Source organism: Malania oleifera, chromosome 5, assembly GCF_029873635.1.
Source record: "Malania oleifera isolate guangnan ecotype guangnan chromosome 5, ASM2987363v1, whole genome shotgun sequence".
Classification (NCBI taxonomy): Eukaryota; Viridiplantae; Streptophyta; class Magnoliopsida; order Santalales; family Ximeniaceae; genus Malania; species Malania oleifera.
The window spans coordinates 98,137,730-98,155,013 of record NC_080421.1 but is presented as its reverse complement, the minus strand read 5'-3'; positions in this window follow the sequence as shown (position 1 = coordinate 98,155,013).

The window sequence follows — 17,284 nt, the reverse complement described above, 5'->3', positions numbered from 1 at the left end:
CGCCATCAACTATCACCCAGGAAAAGCCAACGTGGTAGCAGATGCATTAAGTCGAAAGTCAATGAATGCGTCAGTCTCGGCAATGGTGACACAACATCAAATTATGATGGACCTGGAAAGATTTGGTGTGGAAATAGTAGAAGGAAATCATCAAGCTCTTATTGCTAATCTGGTAATCCAACAGACCTTACAAGAAAAGATTAAGGCTACACAGATGGAAGATGCAGAGCTAGTAAAGATTATGGGTAAGGTACAGAGTGGACTGAAGGGAGACTTTAACATCTCTGACGATGGAGTTTTGAGATTCCAAACTAGATTGTGTGTGCCCAATGACAAAGATATCAAAAGAACAATCTTGGAAGAAGCTCATCGATCTCTTTATACAGTGCATCCGGGAAGCACGAAGATGTATAGGGACTTGAGAGAGTCTTTTTGGTGGAATAACATGAAGAGGGAGATTGCACAATTTGTGGAACAGTGTCTTACTTGTCAGCAAGTAAAGGCTGAGCACCAGAGACCAGCAGGACCACTGCAACCACTCCACATTCCTGAATGGAAATGGGAGCACATCTCCATGGATTTTGTAACTGGGCTACCTCCAGCACTCCATGGACAGAACGCCATCTGGGTGGTTGTTGATCGTCTAACAAAGACCGCTCACTTTATTCCAATCAAAGTTAACTACTCTATGACCAAGCTTGCAGAATTATATGTTCAAGAGATAGTTAGACTACATGGCGTGCCCGTTTTTATCGTATCAGATCGAGATCCACGATTCACATCACAATTTTGGAAGAGTTTGCAAAGAGCCTTGGGATCACAACTTACCTTCAGCACAGCATTTCATCCTCAAACTGATGGACAGTCAGAGAGAACCATTCAGATATTGGAGGATATGTTGAGAGCTTGTGTACTGGATTTCAAAGGAAGTTGGATTCAGTATCTACCGTTAGTTGAGTTCGCCTATAACAACAGTTATCAGTCCAGCATAGAGATGGCACCGTATGAAGCGTTATATGGCCGAAGGTGTCGATCCCCATTATATTGGGATGAGGTTGGCGAACGACAAATTTTAGGTCCCGAGATTATACAAAGAACCTCTGAGAAAATTAAGCTCATCCGAGACAAAATAAAAACCGCTCAAAGTCGGCAAAGGAGCTATGCGAATACCCGTCGACGTGAGTTGGAGTTTGAGGTGGGGGATAAAATATTTTTAAAAGTAGCTCCAATGAAAAGAATCATGAGGTTTGGGAAGAAGGGCAAACTAAGCCCCAGGTATATTGGACCATTCGAGGTATTGGAGAAGATTGGTCCAGTCGCTTACAAAATTGCCTTACCTCCTGCACTATCGAGAATTCATGATGTATTTCATGTCTCAATGTTAAAGAAATACGTCCCAGACCCTTCTCATGTGATAAGTTATGAGTTGTTAGAAGTTAGTGACACTCTATCATATGAAGAAGTACCAATCCAGATTTTAGACAAGAAGGATCAGGAGTTGCGCACAAAGAAGATTTCACTGGTAAAAGTGCTCTGGCACAACCATGACATTGAAGAAGCATCATGGGAGCTAGAAGCAGAAATACGCCACAAATACCCACATCTTTTCGACGATAGCAGGATCGGGTAAAAGCACAACATTATACAAGGTACTCATTTAAATCTTTGTAAATTTCGAGGACGAAATTTTTATAAGGAGGGGAGGATGTAATAACCCAAGAAAAAAAAAAATGAATAATAATAATAATAGTTAGTATTAAAAAAAGAAAGTGTTTCTCTGTTAGGATCCTTGATTCCATGTTTGATGCCTAAGAAAGACCTTGTCTAAGCGAGTGCTCAGAGACCATTGCGGCTCAGTCGCTCCCTGGAGGTCGGCCTGGTCAAAATGGAATTTCATAGGATAAACAGGGTAGACACTGTTTATATACGTAAATATGTACATAAAATAATGTTTTGACTGACATAATTTGTAGAAATATATGATAAAATAATAATAATGTAAGTATCATATGCGGGGCCCACAAGACTGTGCGGGGCCCACATGAGTCCCGAAGCCGTATGGAGGTTTACACGAGTCTCGAAGCTATTTAGGATGCATAAAATCGTATAAGAATTATTCGAGTTACATAGGATCCATTCGGGTCTCGAAGTTGTGTGGGGCCCACAAGACCGTATGGGGCCCACATGAGTTTTCAAAATTCAAATTAAATTCTTGTTCAAAAATAAATAATAAAATAAATAAATACTAAAAATAGTTTAAAAGTAATAACAATGATAATAATGATTAAGAAAAATAATAAAATAATAAAATAATTAATTAACTAATTGATTAATTAATTAGGTAAGTAATTAATTAAGAATTTATTTAATGGGAATGGTGGCAAGCACTCCCACATGGCCTCCATCCCCATCCCATACTCAACCCATACCTTGCCCATCCTTTGCCCATTCTTTAATTTTTAAAATTATAATTTCACCCATCTCCCCACACTTTTATAAATTCTATTTCTTCCCCAAAATTTTCCTATAAATAGGGAGCTCTCAACCTTCATTTTTCACAACAATTTTCCAAGGAAGAGAAGGATTAGTGAGTGAAAGAATTTGTGGTGGAGAGAGAATTTTTGAATAAATTCTCCCTTCTGTGGAGTAGACTATCTTGCTTGCAGCACGATTCCGATGGTATGGTCCAATTGAGCCAAAAAATGTAAGCTTTTGGTTTAAGAACCGTACGCGTAAGCGGGGATAAGTTAAAGAAGCCACTATTTCAACTATTGCCCCACCAATTATCCATCTTACCTCCTCCGCCACTACTGCCCCGAGCAATGCCCTTGCCATTTTCCCAACCACTTGTACCTTCATCCCTATCGACAATATTCCGTTTATGAAACTTACAACTAACATCATACCAATGAACCATAACCCTTACAATGACAGCATCGCAGTCACCACACTAAGGGTTTGTGATAATGTTGGCCTACTCCACCATTGCCAAGAGATCCAAAATGCGTTGAGACTTATGTACGGGCCACTGATGGCTCGTTATGAGCATCCCCACCAAAGGCCCCAAGGGGAAGAGGGCAGCTCTTTCTCCCTTGCCGAACAAACGGGCGTTCTCTCCCTTTTTTCGACCCAAGCCGGCGACATTACAAGAGGTCAATTTCGCCAAGAATGAACCTAGGCAGTTAGTAGTGACACTGCTAGCACTTCGATAGATGTTGATGATGAGCTAGGGCTCTAAAGGCCATATTTCATTTCATTTTATTATATATATATATATATATATATATATATTTTAATTTATAGTACATGTATAATATATATATATATAATTATCCTTTTCCATATCTTCTAAATTTCTTTTCTAATTCAACCCCTATTAGACCGACGATTCATACTTCAGTTTCCAAAAAAAAAATATTTCGCCAAATTGACCCTCAATATATTCTAAGATTTAGTCAAATCGTTCATCAATTTACTCTTTTAAATAGTGCAACCAACTATACAGTACTCATTTTAAATTAGCAAATTTTAAGGATGATTTTCTTATAAGGAGGGGAAAATGTGATGACCCAAAAATATATATACGATTAAAGCATAATAATAATAATAATAATAATAAAATAATAATAAAAATGACCATTAAGTTAATATCAATGCAGAAGTATTGTTCTACAGGATCTTTGATTCCATATTTGATGCCTAAAAAGGACCTTATCTTAGCGAGTGCTCAGAAATCATTGCGGCTTAATCGCTCCCTAAAAGTCGGTTTGGTTAAAATGAAATTTCATAGGATAAACGGGTTAGACACCGTTTGTACTCGTAAATAAGTACATATACATAAAATAATATTTTTACATACATAGTTTGTAGAAATACATAATAATAATAATAATAATAATAATAATAATAATAATAATAATAATAATAATAATAATAATAATATAGGTATCCTATGCGGGACCCACAAAACTGTGTGGGGCCCACTTGAGTCTCAAAGTCGTGTGGGGTCCACATGAGTCCCGAAACTGTGTAGGACTTATAAAATCGTGTAAGGACTATTGGAATTACGTAGGACCCACTTGGGTCACGAAGTTGTATGGGGCCCACAAGATCATGTGGGGTCCACATGAGTTTTCGAAATTCAAATTTAATTCTTTTTCAAAAAAAAAAAAAACTAAAACATAACTTAAAAATAATAATAATAATAATAATTTAAAAAAAAATTAAAGTAAATTAATTAAAAATTAATCAAATGGGAGTATCGGCAAGCACTTCCATTTCTCCCACATGATCTCCATCCCCATCCCATACCTAGCCCATACCTAATTCATTCATGGCCATTCCATAATTTTTAAAAATTATAATTTCACCCCTCTCCTCATACTTTTACAAATTTAATTTTCTTCCCCAAAATTTTCCTATAAATAGGAAGCTCAAAACATTCATTTTTCACAAAAAAAAAATTCCAAAGGAATAGAAGGATTAGTGAGTGAAAGAATTAGTGGTGGAGGGAGAATTTTTATTATAATTAAAATTCTCACTCACCCTCTCTTTGCGATCTCATTTTTTAAATATATTCATTGTGATCGTAGCATAAGGTTAAGTAAGAGGTAAGTAAATTCGATTATGTTAAATTTTTATTTAAAAGTTTTACCCGAATTTATTTGTAAGTAAATTTTGATTATGTTAAATTTTTATTAAAATTTACACCCTAGTTTATTGGTAAGTAAATTCGATTATGTTATATTTTTATTTAAAATTTATACCCGAGTCTATTAATAAGTAAATTTGTTTATGTTAGATTTTTATTTATACCCAAGTTTATTTGTAAGAAAATTTTGATTATGCTAGTTATTTTGATAAAATTCTCCCAAATTTATTTTTACGTATGTTTAATTATACCGATTTTATCTTTAATATACTTACATTTATTTTTGAATTAAGAAATGTTCTAAACCCCTTGGGTATTTTACAACATTAATTTTTATTCAAGAAAATATTTTTAACACGAAAATTGTGTGGCATGAGTTTATTTTTACGTTGTATATTTCACGAAAATGTGAGTAAAAATGAGATTTTCATGATATTATTGTAATTTTATAAATTCTATAATAAAATATTTTCAAAACCCCTTATGGCATAGATGATACAAAAAATTACGAATACTCGGTACCACAACTTAAAGTTTAAATGGATCAAAGTGAACCCACTCTGTTTGTAGAGTGGTTTTATATGGTAGTAGATTTCTCCTGAGTGCACACTTGGGTCGAATCAGGGTTTAATAGGTAAAATCTCACTTAATGATGATGTACGTTGATTTAGTTTGACCGACCAGTCAGCTAAGTCCAGTCTTCGGGCCGCACAACCCAGTCGTGGGGGTAAACATGACCAATTAACAGGCCTAAGGGTAGTTTTTACAGTACGTGTATATACATATTTAATTACGTATACAGAATTATTAATGAATTGAAGGAAAAGTATATGTTTATGTGAACGGGAGAATTTTTGTGCCTAGATAATGATTTAATAAGGAAATATATATACATGACTGAGTATTATAGTTATAGTTTTAAAAGTTAAAAAGTTCAGTTTAACGGTTATAATATATGATTATAAAATTTTACTACTATAGATGATAGTAAAAGTTTTATGTAGAAATTTTTAAATTTACATTTATTTTAAAAACAGTTTTGATGTTATAGTATTAAATATTATTTTACGAAATTAAAATATTATGAAAGCTCATTTTAGCCACACACTAATAATAATATTATTTACTAACTGAGCGTTGTCTCACCCCAATCATTATTTTACATTTCAGATCATTTTAAAGAGTGTACGAGAAATCTGTCATAACAAGTGCATGGACGGAAATAGAAATAGTAGAGTAGAATAAAAATTTAGCAGAATAGAATTTAGAATATGTTTGTGTATTTTAGAATTTTAGAAATTTTCATTTTAATAGTTGAGACATATATTTGTAATAAAGCTCATTAGTGCTCTAGTAATAAAAATAATTTAAATATATTTGCGTCCGCTGAAAAATTTATACGTAGGAACTCACTCGGGTTCGGGTGCTTACACAAATACTATATATTCAATAAATAAATTTTCTAAAAATACCTGACATAATCTGTGACAACCCGAATAAAAATGGAATTTAAATAATAAAGAGGAAAGGAAATGGAAACAGTAACAGAAGGAATAATCGAAGGGGAATCCCCAGGGCTTCGTCGACGAATACAAGGGATTTGTCTATAAGGGTATAAGAGAATTCGTCGAGGAATACAGGGGATTCGTCGACGAGGGTATAAGAGAATTCGTCAACAAAGACTGAATTTTGTGGACGAGAAATTACCGAGAGAGGTTTTGAGCCGATTGAATTTCATCGACGAAATTATTAAAGGATTCGTCGACAAATGGCGTGGCTCGTCGACAAATCCCCTGTTCTATAAATATCAAAATCCGAATTTTTGACTTCACAATTAAGCTAACTCTTTCCTCTCTCTCTCCCCTTCGGTTCTCTCTCCCTCTTTCTTCAATTTCGGGCTAAATTTAGGCTGGATCGACAATCTAAAGTCACCACGACGCTTCTGGGGAAGTTCTTTCCAAATCTATCGGAGCGGATCGTTGGTGAAAGCAAGTTGGAAATCATCCCTAAGTTGAGGTAAGGCTTTTTAAGCCAAATTTGATCTTATGGTAGTTATAGGAAATGATGTATGCATGAAAATACTGAAGTTTAGAACTGTGAGTTTTCAGTTTCAGGGTATTGATCAGGAAATCCTACGGGGGTTAGGCTATGATATTTTAGGGGCTGTCTCAGTAGTCAGGTAAGGGAATAAATTAAAACAGTCATTTCAATGCAAATTATTATTATTTATGAGAAAAGTTATTTTATAGAAAGCATGTATTATATCTATAGATTATGAAGGGAATGTACGTTTGAGAAAAATACTGCTAATATGTTGAAATATATATATGTATGAGATGCTAGAAAATATGATTTTAAAATGCAATGTATGATTTTATACAGCAAATTGTGTGGCATGAATATTATTTTACATGAAGAAATATTCTGATATGATAATGATATGAATGAAGTATGGTTTGAGAAATTATGAAGGTATACAGTATATTATGATGTTGACAAATACATGACAAATTGATTATTTTTATAATGACGTATATATGTATGATTTCGGCACGAGGCCATATATATGATTTTGGTGCGAGGTCGTATGTATGATTTCGGTGCGAGGCCATATGTATGATTTCGGCGCGAGGCTGTATTTATGTTTTCGGCGCGAGGCCGTATTTATGAATGATTTTGGCACGAGACCGTATTTATGAAATGCTTGGTGCGAGGCCATATTTATGAAATTATGAAAGATGCTATATTATCATGTACTATATGTTATCAGAACCCGGATGTTAGTTTAGTTTAGTTCAGGAGCACAGTACCGTAGCTATATAGATCAGATATCTATGTTCAGATTAGTGCTAACCACCCCACGAGGGGGTAGGAGATGGATAGTCGATGTGGCTTTCAGTGTAGAGTTGTAGACGTTCACCTGGCAGTCCGGACCAGAGTGTGGCGGGCCTATCGTACTTACAGACATATTTTTGACTCGGCAGTGGTCGGCCAACCATTGTCAGGTCCCGCCTTCGGGCTGCACAACCCGTCATGGGGGGTAATATATGACATTAGCTAGCTATTCATCCAGGGTATGTTTTTCAGTATTATCACATATAACAGACAACTTATGAATGATATGATTTACTAGAAAATATGAAAGTATATAATGATTCAGTATGTTATGATGAATGTTTACAAATATATGAAATGTATTGTATATGTAAAATTGTATTAAATATTCATGTTACCACACAGTTGTATTTAGGTGTCTCACCCCCCGAACATTAAATATTTTTCAAGAGACCCTGAGCGACTAGTGGGTCGTGGCCGCCATTGAGTCGGTGATATTACCCCGTTAGGAGGGTAAGATTTTGTACTAGGGTCAGAATTATTCTATGTTTGATCCTAGAGTTATTTTGATGTTTATGAGGATGTATGTAAATACAGTATCACGATGTTGTAGTAAACTCTGGTATTATGCTTTATGGATGGATGATTTAGATTTTATGCTTGCTTCTACTTAGGTTTCCGCTATGATTGACAGGTGTCCTCATTACCCACGGGTTCGGGTCGACTTTTCCATTGATTATATTTCATTTTCTATTAAGGAATTTGAGGTTGTTACATAATCTATCCCTTTACCTATTTCCAGAGAAGTCTGTTGAAAAACCCCAAAACCACGCCCGTGGCGTTTAGAACTCAAAACCCTGAAATCGCATTATCCCTAGTTCAATGAACTCAACCCCAAAATATTTATCATATAACATATTCCTTGAGTCCATATATCCCAATAATCATTTAAACCCTAAAATAATTCACTTACTTTGATTTTAGAGTGGTGCCCAAGGACTCCCAATCAACAATCTTATAACGACCTCAAAATTATATCAATTTTTTTTCCTTCCTTTGTATTATATATCTATATTAACTATTCTTATACCCTCTGCTATGAAACTCGGGCCTGAGCAAGCACCGGGGTAATCCTGTATACAATATTCATACCTACACAGCGGAAACATAAACTATACATCCATACATACTATACAATACCAGAGTTCAATACATTCAAACTGTAGTCATATAAAACAACTCCCTCCAGTATCACCTATCCCAAAAATACAAAACTCAGTCACAAACTCACCCTAAAACCAGGGCTATCAAGAAATCACTCTATGTGCGAGCTTGATCTGCTCGCCTAGCTTGCTCACTTGAAAAATGGTAACATAATAGGGTGAGACGACGCTCAATAAGTGGAAATATGCTATTACTAGTGTGTGACGACCGAGTCATAAAACTATAATAATAGTATGTAAAACTGCATAATCTAGTAAATCTGTAAAACACATATATCACATGTATAGTAGCTTAAAATATATGTATCATCTGAACCTTTTATCATTCATACTACTAATATCATACTATATACAACAAAAACTATAAAATTGTATATATATACATAACTGTGCTTTAACCCTAGAACTCTGTATGTCATGATTTGACCCCTCATGACAAGGTTATACGGCTCGTAGACGGGACTTAACCTAGTCGGCCCTCCAGGTAAGTCACTATACTTTACACTACCTCAACCCGGCCAAACTGCATACTCTCCTAAGCGCGGGACTGGTTGCTACCTCGTTAAACCGCCCCCCTCAACCCAACGAACTGGGGAGTTGCATACTCTCCGAGCACGGTTGACGGTACCCACACACTATCTGTGATATGTGGTTGCACTCTATCTGTATTAGCAACGGTACCGTGCTCTGTATTCTGTATCTGTACTGTATCTGTTTGTAATCTTTTCATAGGGATCTGATATCATATATATATATATATATATATCTATACTATACTCTTTATACCGTTTTTATTATGTTTCCAAAATAACCATAACACCATAACTCAGTACTGTAAATTGTGAAATATATGTAGCATCTTGATGCTATAACTGTATACTCTGTCTGTACTTTCTATCTATATTTTCTATCTGTATAATTTATCTGTATAATCTATCTGTACTTTCTTTCTGTATAATTTGTCTGTATTCTCTGAGTGTTATGGCATTTAAGAAATCATAGCTTTCTATATACACCATATATACTGTTAAATATCTGTCTATGTAATCATCTGAGTAAAACTGTATATGTATACATATTCTGTCTATATAAAAATCTGTAAAATATCTAACTATATCTGTATAGCTTGCTATACTAAAAACTGTACAAAACTTCATATCAGGTAATATCTACTCTGGCCACACATACTTTAAAAATTCATATTCTGTAACATAAATGTATAAAATTTCTAATAACAAAAATGAATCTCCTAGCATAGCATATTTCCCTTACCTTAAATCTGAAAAGCCTCTCACTGAATTCTAGCCCTACACCGGCAGAGTTCTCCACTTAACACCCCGAAAAAAACATCCCCTAGAACAAAACATCAGTATTTTCTTATCTACAACATTTCTTATAGCTACAAGGAAGGCATAATCTAAATAAAATACCTTACCCTGGATTTGGGATGAATTCCAAACCAACTTCTCCCATGATCAGCTCTGGCAGACTTGCAGAGAACTTCGCTAGGAGTGTCGTAGTGGCCTCAGATCTTTAATCCAGCAAGAAAAAGAGCCGAAATTGAAGACAGAAGGGGAGAGGGGCATAAAGAAAGAGAAGAAAGAAGTGTTTTGCGCCAAAATTCTACTGAAAAATTTGGGTTTTGGCAATTTATAGAGCTGGATTCGTCGCTGAGACACGTCATCTCATTGACGAGTCCTTAAGTAATTTCATCAACGAACCCTACCTCCTCGTTGATGAAATTTAGATTGCCCAAAAACCTCTCTCGGTATATTTTTTTCGATGAGGCGTGGCTTCGTTGACGAGGCCTGCTTATGCGCTCGTCAACGAACTCCCTGTGTTCGTTGACGAGGCCTTATGTAAAAATCTTCTGATTTATTATATTCAAAGTGCAATGTCGTCGACGAAGCCTGCTGCCTCCTTTTTTTTGTGTTTCCATTTCCCTCTTTCTTTATTATTTAAATACCATTATTCTTCGGGTCATTACAAATCCGCTCCGGTCAACTTGTATAGAATCATCCCTAGATCCTCGTGGTAACTTCTGATCGTCGCAACAGGCTAAAATGGAGCCAAAAATGAAGACAGAAGATGGAGGATCCGAAGTTTAGAGAGATATAGAGAGAGAGATAGATGGAGATAGAAATAGAGAGAGAGAGAGAGAGAGAGAGAGAGAGAGAGAGAGAGAGAGAGAGAGAGAGAGAAGGAAACTCGTTTTCTCTCGCAAAAAATATGATTTTTGGCTATATATAGATTGCTGGCCATGTGTCTTCGTTGACGAGACACATGTACTCATTGACTATATATAGATTGCTAGCCACGTGTCTTTATCGACGAGACACGTGTACTCATCAATGAACAACAGAAGGGCGTTTGTCGACAAAGATAATGGATTTGTCGACAAACCCTTAATGCCCTAAAATTCTTTGCTCTCGGTATCTCCACGTCGACGAGACACGTGTGCTTGTTGACAAAACCAAGGACATTCATCGATGAAAATAATGGGTTTCTCGACAAGTCCCTACTGATGCCCCTTTTAAATTTATTTCTCTTTCCTTTCCATTTCCATTTTTCCTTTATCATTTTCATTTATTATATTTTTGGGTCTCTACACTTAAAGCCCGCCTTATTGCCAAGGGCTACACGCAGGTACCGGGTCTTGATTACACTGATACCTTTAATCCTATCATCAAGGCTACTAATGTTCGTGTTGTTCTTTCTCTTGTTGTGACAAACAAATGGCCTCTTCGTCAACTTGACGTTAAAAATGCATTTCTCAATGGCCATCTTACTGAGCATGTTTATATGGAACAACCCCTTGGATATATTGATCCTCGTTTCCCCAATCATGTTTGTCAGTTGCAGAAAGTACTTTATGGCTTAAAGCAAGCCCCTCATGCCCTGTTTCAGAATTTCAGCTCATTTCTCACTCAAATTGGTTTCTATTGCAGTTGTGCAGACACTCGCTCTTTGTTTTTCATAAGTAGTCTGACATGATTTATTTGCTTCTCTATGTTGATGACATCATCATTACATGGAATAACTCTTCTCTTCTTGACAGTTTTGCTTGCAAGCTCAATTCTGAGTTTGCTACTAAGGACTTGGGTTCTCTCAGTCACTTCCTTGGTCTTGGATCTATTTCCACCGCTAATGGTATTTTTACCAATTAACTGAAATATGCACGGGACATTCTCACATGAGCTTAGTTACTCGACAGTAAACTAGTCTCCACCCCAATGGTTGTTTCCCAGAATTTATCTACCGATGCTCCTTTGTTTTCGGATCCCACGCTTTACAGATCTCTCATTGGTGTTCTATAATACCTGACTATCACATGTCCTGACATTGCCTGCGTTGTCAACTCTGTCAGTCAATTTCTACATTCTCTGACTGAAGACCATTTTCTTGCTGTCAAACGTATTCTTCGCTACATCAAGGGATCACTGCATTATGGCCTCACTTTTCATTCATCTCTTGCTCCTAGCACCGTAGTTTCTTACTTGGATGTAGACTGGGTAGGATGCCCTACCACTTGTCACTCTACCTCTTGCTACTGTAATTATCTTGGCAACAATTTGGTACCTTAGAGTGCAAAGAAACAACCTACTATTTCTCGCTCTAGTTATGAATCTGAATATCGTGCCTTGGCTCTTACTGCTGCTGAAATCATTTGGCTCACACATCTCCTTCGTGATCTCAAAGTTCATCTTTCGAAGCAACCTATTTTACTTTGTGACAACAAGAGTGCAATCTTCCTAAGTTCCAATCCCGTTTCTCACAAGCGGGCCAAGCTTGTTGAGCTAGACTACCACTTTCTTCATGAACTTGTTCTCTCTAGTAAAATTTGCACCCAGTATGTGCCTTCTCATTTGCAAGTTGCTAATATGTTCACTAAAAGTGTATCTAGACCTCTCTTTGAATTCTTCAAATCCAAGCTTCACGTTGGTTCCAATCCAACGCTAGGTGGGAGTTGAGGATCCTTTATGAGGGTCATTTTGTTTTTACCCTCCATGTAATTATTTACCTTCCATATAATTATTCCATGTAATTTGTAGTATTTACTCTCCCTGTAATTACCCCATGTAATTTATCAATTGATATAATAAATACACAATCCTTACCACCCACAAGTAGGGTGGTTTTTTAAATATTCTCATGCATTCCCCTGCCGCATAACTTCCCTTCTCCGCCACTTTTGCTCCTTTGTCACAACCCCCTGCACTCCTCATACCATCTTCGACCTCCACCGACACACCCCTAGCTGCCACCAACGCAACCATATTTCCCTTTCGCCCAGCTACACACAACCCTTATAGCCAGCAACAATGGCACCACCCTCATCACCACTCTCTATCAGACCACTACTAGTGCCTCTAACAACTTGGGCTTTGTCAACATCACGATCTCAAGGGCGGAAAGATCGCCTTAAGCTCCGGCGCCCTCAATCCCAATCTTGGTATTTGCAGACCAAGACTACTCTTAATTGAGTAGTAATTAGATGTTCTAACAGCACCAAGGGAAAATAGGTTAGTGGCGACTCCAAATCTATTCGCTACAAAAAAACTGGTTTTTAGTAATGAAAGTATTAGTGGCGGTTCCAATTTCGTCACTAAAAGTTACATATTAGTGACGGTTTTTAAAATTTGTCACTACTAGTGCAAGTATTAGTGACGATTATTGAAGCCGTCACTAATAATGTACTTTTAGTGATGAAACTAAAACCGTCACTAATACGTGTGTCACTAAAAACCAGCTCTCCCACGCAAACCATTACTGGAAACTACTTTTCACACGGAAACTATTTCAGAAAAATATTAGCGACGTTTCTTGGGGTATTAGTGACGAATTGAAGGTGTTACTAAAGCGACATATTAGTGACAGTTATTAAACCGTCACTAATAGAATTATATTAGTCACGGTGTGTGTAAACCGTCGCTAATCGTCCATTATCAGCGACGAATTTGTTAAATTGTCACTAAAAAAAAATTTATTTAAAAAATATAAAAATGTTATTTAACTATATTAGTGACGGTTTAGTAAACCATCACTAATAGTAACTTATTAGCGATGGATTTATTAAACTGTCGATAATAGTGTTTTTTATTTTAAAAATATAAACACAATTTCTTTTACAAGATTAGTGACGGTTTAGAAGAACCGTCACTAATAGTCTATTATTAGTGACGATTTATTAAAACTGTCACTAATAGTGTATTATTAGTGACTAATTTATTAAACCATCACTAATAGTGTTGTACTAGTCCCGCCACTAATAATGCATTTGTTGGCTGGGAAAAAAAGTAGATTAGCTGATAGATAATCCAAACCTAAAAGTTAGGCCTTCCCACTAAGACAGAGATAGCCAAGGAATCACCTCAATTTTTGTGCCAGACAAACATATATGCCTACCCCGTTCTGTAGCGCCCCGAACCCGTTGGGGCCCGAAGTGCTATTCTCTATACATAATCTCTGATACCATAACTATATCGACCCCTACCCAAAGTGGGGTACCAAGACACCTGTCCATAACTCATATTAAACAACACAATGGAAGCATGAATATATATATATATATATATATATATATATATATATATATACATATATACCCCAAATACAATACCAGAGTTCTTATGTCACCATAATTACATACATAAATCCCCAAAAATCCATAGTACATCCCTGATACACAAAACATATTCATGTCTCACCAATACTTACTCTGAACTACAATATCTAAGCCCTGCCCTGGAGCTCTCTACCTTTGGTTCTTTGGATTTCCTGAAATGTTAAAGTTATTGGGGTGAGACACCCCTCAGTAAGACAGAATAGATTATCGTCAGTGTGTGACAACATGAGTTTTAGTGTATTATAAACAAATTCTTTAAATAATTAACTTTAACTAATAAATCATGTAAATCATGTAAGTATGTTTGGAAAATACATACTTTTCAATAGAAGGATACTTTATCGTAATAAATTTCTCCATATATGTAAATCAGCTGTTATATCTATACATAAAAGAATTTTGCCCTGAATGGACCATCATATAATATCATGTAATAACCCCATATGATCGGGTTGTGCGGCCTATAGGTGGGACTTAGTAATGGTTGGCCTATCATGCTAAGCTAAATATAACGCTTCTGTAAGTATGATTGGCTACCCAACTTGGTCCGAAGTGGCAAGGGGGTACACTACTCTTCTCTAGCTCAATCGACTATCCATTCACCAACACTTCCTGAATAGTGTGGTGGGACTGACTATTTCATATTAGGTATGGTATCGTGCTCTGAACATAATTGGTCCATTAGGGTTCTTATACCATATAATACTGTTCATATATAACAAAATAGTAACTTGATCATATTTTCATAAGTCTTTATAAAATTTGACATGTCATATTTCTATATAAACAGTCATTTCAAAATTCAGCATAAAGTTGTCTGAGCTCGGCATAAAGCTGGTTGAACTATCATTTCATACTAAATTCGACATAAAGCTGGCTGAACTATCATCTTATAATTTCATAATATTCATAACATTTCCAGAAATCATTATAAAATCATACTTGTTTTGTATCATCATAAAATAATCCAACAAGTTTATTTATGCAGTAACATATTCATTACTCTTGCCACACAATTTGAGTGATATTTCATAATATAATAATCTTCCTGGCAAAAATATATTTTGCTGAGAAATAAATGTATAGTCATCTCTAGGATTTACGTAAACCTAAAATACTTGGTTTTCCAAAAACATACATAATAATAATTCAACATTGCCATTTTCATATGCAGCCGAACCAACCTCTCCTTAGCGAACCAGTGCACGAAGCCTCGGAGTCTTGTGCTCTTCTTCTTCTATCTTCCCTCTCAGCTCGTCTCTATTTCTTTGTTTATGTGTTCAGTGTGTGAGTGAGTGTATGAAGTGCGTGAGCAAGCGTCGGCATGGAGTGTGTGCAGGTGCGTGTGTTAACGGGTGCGTGTGGATGCATGTGGCTGTGTGAGTTACTTATGTGTGTGGGGCAAGCATGTTTCGGTGCATGCATGCGGTGTGTGAGTGCTGTGTTAACAGTGTGCATTTGAGTGTTTACATGGGTGTCGTGCGTGCTTTAGTGTGTTTTGGTGTGTGAGTTAGTGTGTGTAAAAGTGTGTGTGCAGGTGAGTGTGAATTATGAGTGAAGGGTGTGAAAGTGAGTGTAAATTAGTGCATATATTAGTGTTTGTTTTAGTGTGTATATCAGTGTGTGTTTTAGTGTGTGTGAGTTAGTGTGTGTAACAATGTGTTGTGTGTGTACTATTTGTGTTATTTCTTCTACAACATTTGATGCTGAATCCAGGACATTTTCAAACGGGTATGCTCAAGCAACCAAGCATGTCCATGACGCAGATCATCTGTGAACAACCAAGCACTTGCAACTCATTTTCAGACAACAAAAATACGATCATCACTTCATTTTTGAATTTGAATGTGAGATAAAGAAAACCCAAAAAATTCACATCATGTTCCTGAGAGAATATTTGCACTTGCAGAAGAAGTTTGGTATTTTGTGATGACCAGAGCTGTAAGTAACCACTTTTAAACGCATTAAAATAAAACCCATACCATTGAAATAAGAAAGCTAAGTGGTAGGAGATAACAAGTGTACAAAAAATGGGTGCAGTACACAAGGAACGGGGGTACATGCATACGAGTATTCCAAAAAAAAAAACCAATGCCAAACAACCTATATAAAGGCAGGCCTGGGCACACACATGGGGGGTCCTTTTCTTCACTATTCACTCGTCACCCCAGACAAACATTCTAGAGTTTTTTTCCTGATTTATCTTTTTAAAAATATATATATATATATATATATTAAATAATACCTTTTTGAGAAAATAATTACTGGAATGACTCTGACGTAATCTCGCTATTTAAATCTCGCTACTTTAAATAGCGAGACTTAAACAAATCTTGCTACTTCAAATAACGAGATTTAAACAAATCTCGCTACTTCAAGTAGCAAGATTTGCCACGTGTCACTCCGAAAATTATTCTCCTAAAAAAGATATTATTTAATATATATATATTTTTTAAAAATCGAGAAAAGATATTATTATTTAAAGTGCTTTTTGGAAAGTGCTTTCATGTGTTGCGTTAATGCACTTTGGCGTTTCCCGATGCAGGAGCAAGCCAGATTAGACCCTTCCACTCCCTTTGCCATCCCTATATGTCAGCCACCCCCAGGTGCATTGGGAAACGTCAAAGTGCATTAACTCTATACATGAAAGCACTTTCCAAAAAACACTTTAAATAATATCTTTTCCCCGATTTTTTTTAAATATATATATATATGTATATATATATATATATATATTAAATAATATCTTTTTTAGGAGAATAATTCTCAAAGTGACATGTGACAAATCTCGCTACTTGAAGTAACGAGATTTGTTTAAATCAAGTAACGAGATTACGTCAAAGTCATTCCGGGAATTATTTTCCCAAAAAAGGTATTATTTAATATATTTAAAAAAAAAGATAAATCACGAAAAAAACTCCAGAATGTCTGCCTGGGGTGATGAGTGAA